Raw genomic sequence first — 6000 nt, 5'->3', positions numbered from 1 at the left:
GTCCAGTGAGATTCCTCGGTTCAGTTGAGGCGAGTGGCACCATTACGGAGATCCACCACGGAGAGAAGGTCACTATATCACCTATCTATGAGGTCTATCTGGGAGAACATGACTATGATATTGGTTGTGTGGTCGATCCAGTTACTTATTCAGGCGTTGTTTCTAGTCCTCGGTCATTTGTGGATAGATGCGATGAGAGATGAAATGCAATCAATGAAACATAATGATGTTTGGGAGCTTGTTGATTTACCTAAAGGTTGTAAGCCCATTGGTTGCAAATGGGTGTATAAAACCAAAAGAGATTCCAAAGGAAAAGTTGAGAGGTTTAAAGCCAGGTTGGTAGCCAAGGGATTCACTCAGAGAGAGGGAGTATACTAAAATGGGACCTTTTCTCCAGTCTCCTCGAAGGATTCCTTCAGGGTGATCATGGCATTGGTAGCTCATTTTGATATGGAGCTGCATCAGATGGATGTTAAAACCGCCTTTCTCAATGGCAATCTTGATGAGGAAGTATATATGGTTCAGCCTGAGGGTTTTGCAGTGGATGATTCAGATCATCTTGTGTGTAGACTCAAGAAGTCTATCTACGGTCTCAAACAAGCTTCTAGGCAGTGGTATCTGAAATTTGACAGTGTTGTGACTTCGTTTGGTTTTATGGAAAACAAAGTGGATCAGTGTATATATCACAAGGTCAGTGGGAGCAAATTCTGTTTTCTCATTCTGTATGTGGATGACATCCTGCTTGCAAGCAGTGACCTAGGGATGTTGCATAATACAAAGCAACTTTTATCTAGGGAATTTGACATGAAGGACCTTGGTGAGGCCTCTTTTGTTCTTGGGATTGAGATCCATAGGGATCGTTCTCGCCGTTTATTAAGTCTTTCTCAGAGGGCTTATGTTGATCGTGTTCTGGAGAGGTTCAGTATGCTGGATTGCAAACCTGGGAATGTTCCTATTCTCAAGGGTGACAAAATGAGTTCGACACAATGCCTGAAAAATAAAGCGAGAGGGATGAAATGAAGAAGGTGCCTTATGCTAGCGCACTTGGTAGTATCATGTATGCTCAGTGCATACGAACGGATATTGCTTTGTGACGGGACTTCTTGGCGGTATCGGTCGGATCCTGGTCTTAGTCACTGGTTCTTGCTAAGAAAGTATTGAGGTACTTGAAGGGGACAAGAGATTATATGCTGACTTACGAACACGTTCTCGAACTCAAGCTAGTGGGGTATACTGAACTCGACTTTGTGTGTGAGGATGATAGGAAATCCACATCAGGTTATGTTTTCTTGATGGCGGGAGGGGCAGATCATGGAAGAGTAAAAGCGACATTTGGTGACCACTTCGACTATGCAGGCAGAGTTTGTGGCATGCTATGGGGCTGCTACTCAGGCTATTTGGCTCAGAAATCTCATAAAGGAGTTGACTATTGTAGATTTTGTGGATAGACCCATCCAGATATACTATGATAACAGCTCTGCTGTATTGGTTATAAACAACAATAAAGGACTTAGAGGGTCTAAACACATGGAGGTCAAGTATTTGACCATAAAGGAGAGAGTAAAGGAAGGTGACATTACAGTGAAGCATATTAGTACAGATGATATGGTTGCAGATCCCCTAACCAAAGGTCTTCGCCCTTGTGTTTTTGAGAGACATGTCATGGGCATGGGCTTAGTTGCATCATGGGATGTGGTTAGTTAGTGGGAGTTTGTTTTATTTTGCTTCATTTCAATTTAAAGTTTCTTTTCATCTGTATTTTTACCTTATGGTAAACTTTGATTTATATACATATCAGGTGTCATTGCATGCAGTTTCTTTTAAACACATGAGTGTTTTATTTATTGACATGATGTATATATTTCTGATTTTAAAGTCTTAAGGAATGTGTTAACCTTAAGCAAGGTCAGGCATTAAGTTGTTAGCCTAAAGGTATGTCTTGTAACACATAAAGTATAACTCGAGTTATTTCGATGAGACATACGATTCGTTAGAATCACGAAGTTTATTTCTCTAGTGAGCTGTGCCACTTAAAGAAGAGAAATTTTGGGTGATAAACGGATAATACATAAGGAATCATTGCATGACTATTATCTCGTTGCCACACTACCACATTGTATCCATGTTAGTAGAGTTGAGGGCTCTCGTGACCATGGAAGGCTCTGTGTCGCTTGATCATAGATGCAGTTACCGCCATGATTCGGTGTCTAAAACTCTATGGGATAGGATTGACTTTCTAATATGACCTCTAGACCAATTTATTTTAAAAATTGTGCACATAAAGTTTTCTTAAAGAGTTGTTAGCCTGTGATTTGTTTTGGTCAAAACTGTTTTTAAATCCTTTTAAAAATAAGGAATTTAATGTAAGTCCAAGTGGGAGAATGTTAGAATTTTAGTTCTAATAAAATTCTATATGGACATAATTAAATCCCTAAACCAGGCTAATTAGGGTTTTGGTCTAATAAAGTGGGGTCATTAAGTTATATTAGAAGTCTAATGTGGACTGGCTTAGTGTGGGCCAGATAGATTCCTATTGGGACTGTGATGAGTCAGACCCTATAGGGATTACTATATAAGGAGAGCTAGGTCCCCCCTCTACCCAACACAACTTATTATTCTCAATTGCTATTGAGGAGTGCATTCTAGAAAGAGAGGGAGATATTCAGTGTTCGTCGTCCCTGCGCATTCGGTATTCTCATCAGGCCAGTTACTTTGGGAATAGAGGGGAAGCGCCTAGATCTTTGTTCTTTATTTTCCGCTGCAATCATCATCATTATGGATGCGAAACAAGGTCAGTGGTTCTATCCCTATTTTCTATTATTTATTTGATTGTGTTCTTGAACGCCCTATAGAGATCCTGGCTTTTGGGATTTTGTCCCTATTCGGATCGATTTATTCCAACAGTACACTCCCCCACATAGAAATTTTTTCTTAATTTTGGATATTTGTCCATCCCAAGGAGGACTTAAGGGCAAGCTTTCTTCTAGTTGGTTAGGAAAAACTGAAACAAGAATTTCTCACCTTATTCAAAAGGAACAAGGATTTTCTGTCTTACTAATTCTTTTCTCGGAATATCGTAATTTGGGTACTGGAGGGCGGGCTCTTGTGCAACGGTAAGGTTGCTCCATTATGATCTAGTGATTATGGGTTCAAGTTTGGAAACAGCCTCCTTGCGAAAGCAGGGTTAAGGCTACGTATATTATGATCCTCCCCAGAACATGTTGAAGAAATGGTGCTTTTATCATCATAAGTATTTGTGGCCAAGGGTTTTGTGACGTTTCTGTAGATGTTCATTCTTCTCCTCCAATGCCTGTTGCATCATCTCAACTATGGATAGCGCCTGTACCAGGTTCTGTGAAGTGCAACTGAGATGCTAGTTATTTAGCATATTTGAACAAGTCAGGTGCTTATTTTGTTTGTAGAGACCACAGCGGTTTGCCTCTGAAAGCTATCCCGAGCCCATCTTCTTTTTCCGATATTTTAGTTGGTGAAGCTATTTCTGTTCAGCTGGCGATGCTAGAGATGATAACAAACAGATTTGAGCAGGTTGTGATTGAGTCGGATAATATGAATCTGATTACCTATATTAAGAATGGTGGTTGCACTTCTCCTTTGTATATTTGGGCTCTAGTGGACGACATCATTAACCTTTCTACTTCTTTTATATCTTGTTGTTTCTTTTTTATTCCACGGGATATTAAAAACATTGCTGACTCCTTGGTTAGGAGGGCTTTATCGTTAACATACACGACTGATTGGCCTCTTTCCACTCCATGGTTGCGTGAGTTGTGTTTTTCAATGCCTCCATGAGTTTTTGAATGTCTTATCCTAAATAAAGATTTGTTTACCAAATAAAAATAAAAAAATATTTATGTTATTTTATATTTGGTTAGTGCTCAAATTCAGCGAACATGTTATCGATATTACCAGCCATTCAATTGATTGATTCTCTATCTAAATACATTTTTCCATTTGACAATATAAAGTTCCGAAAAAATGATTAAGAAGTAAATTTAAATGATAATATCAATTAATTGGCCACGGATATATAAGGGTAGAAAAGATTCAATGATTTGGGAACCATTTGGTTGAGATGGGGACCAAAAAGTTGGCATTTACGAAGTGATTCCATTCCAAGGGCATCTACACGTACAATGGTCGGTCGGTTTGACTAGAACAACCTCCACATGACTTGAACTAATTATCCATTAACAGTCATTAAGCACTTCTCTAATCATTGTCTTTTGAGAAACAAACAAAGGTAGGTGTGGATTAATGGATGGAGTTAAAGCAATAAACAGTTAATTTCCATAAAAAAGGAATCAAAACCTGTGAACAAAAAAAGAATGCTTCATGCATGCCTCCTTCGAAAGTCCTGTTAATTGTTGAAAGAATATGTGGTCAAACATTAATTATTATTATCAAGGAATCTAAAAACAGAATTATTAATTGTTAATAGAGATGGCACGAACCGTGTAAGAAATATAGCTAGGTATAGCTTATATGTTTAAGACATTATCTTAATTAGTTAATCCTCTTGGTTTTTAGTGTAGGTTAAGTAGTGTTATATATCTCTAACCCGGCCGCTCCACTATATGTTTTTGTTAATAACATCTAAAGTCTCAATTAGATAATGGGTTAGCAGCTTCTTAATATATAGAGTACATGTGATGGAGAAGAATAGAGTAAGATGAAAGCCAAAAGGGCACCCCTTCCATGAAACATGGGGGCGCTTTATTCTCCATATGTATAGGTTTCAGTGAGATTAGGGTAGTTGTAGTAGTTAGCTAATTATCTTCTGTTTTAATTTGTTAAGATATCACCACACATTATGCTGCAAAGCTGCTTGGTTGCATCAATGGAAGGAGACATGGTCAAACTCATTTTCCTATTACACTAATAGAGAAAAGAGTTGATCATTTGTTCTCTTCAATTCCATTCATGGTGGATGAGTGAACCAAACAGCCATTTGGTTTTACAAACAATTTTAAAGAGAAAAGAAAAGAGATTGAAAGATTGTAAATCAAGAAATGTGATTAACTATACTTTTATGTTTCAATAGGAGACGAATAAATAGATAGATACAAAGTTGGAGGCCAAATCCATGAGTTTTTCATTGGCTTTTGAAATTAATTTTTTAATCAGGTATAAGGGGAAAAAACTATCCACGATATCAAAGTACTATTTTCCTCTCACATGAGATTCTTTATTATATTTTCTTTCTTATTTTGACTATGTGGATGTGGATGATTCCGGTATCCATATAGTTAATGGTGTGACGTAAAGATTCCCTACACTGGTATTGTGGGGAACCCATTCGCAAATTTAAGAGACTAACTGATGACTACTACTTAGTACTACTACATTTGGAGAAATAGCATGGAATCCAAGCATCCAAAGCTCAACTTTTTGTCCACATTCATGGTGCATGTGCAAGCGAATCTAGGGCCTTTCCAAGCAAAACAACTCATGTAATAGTAATTCCCTTTATGGTTAATCCCTCATCCCATTTTCCTCCAAGAGAGAGAGAGACTACACACACTGTCTATTCTCTTATATATATGCTCTTCTTGACATATGAGTCCTTTATATGCAATCATGTGTCTTTTATTCTGAATGTGCAGTCATGAGACTAGACTTGTTGCTTGTTTTAGAATTGAAAATTCATGACTTGGTGATGGAATCAGATTGTGTAGATTTAATTAAATATGCTAAACATTTTTTAACTCCACCATGAGAAATTTTATCTCTTATGCTTGATGTTTGGAGTTTACTCTCAAACTTTCATTTTGTTATTAATTATTAATAATAATTCACTCTTTTACAATGAGTGATCAAGTAACTATTTTACATCACCATACCAAAAACAATAAGATTAGTAACACACCTGACCTTTTAAATCCTAACATGCCCACCGAAAGACAAAACTTTTGCTTTTGTTGTTGGGTGAAAAATGCATTTTTAGTTGTTATGAACTTGTGGTGTGGTCCTTCTTCATTC

Source organism: Telopea speciosissima, chromosome 1, assembly GCF_018873765.1.
Source record: "Telopea speciosissima isolate NSW1024214 ecotype Mountain lineage chromosome 1, Tspe_v1, whole genome shotgun sequence".
NCBI classification, from domain to species: domain Eukaryota; kingdom Viridiplantae; phylum Streptophyta; class Magnoliopsida; order Proteales; family Proteaceae; genus Telopea; species Telopea speciosissima.
The sequence above is the reverse complement of the archived record's forward strand: the minus strand, read 5'-3'. Positions refer to the sequence as shown.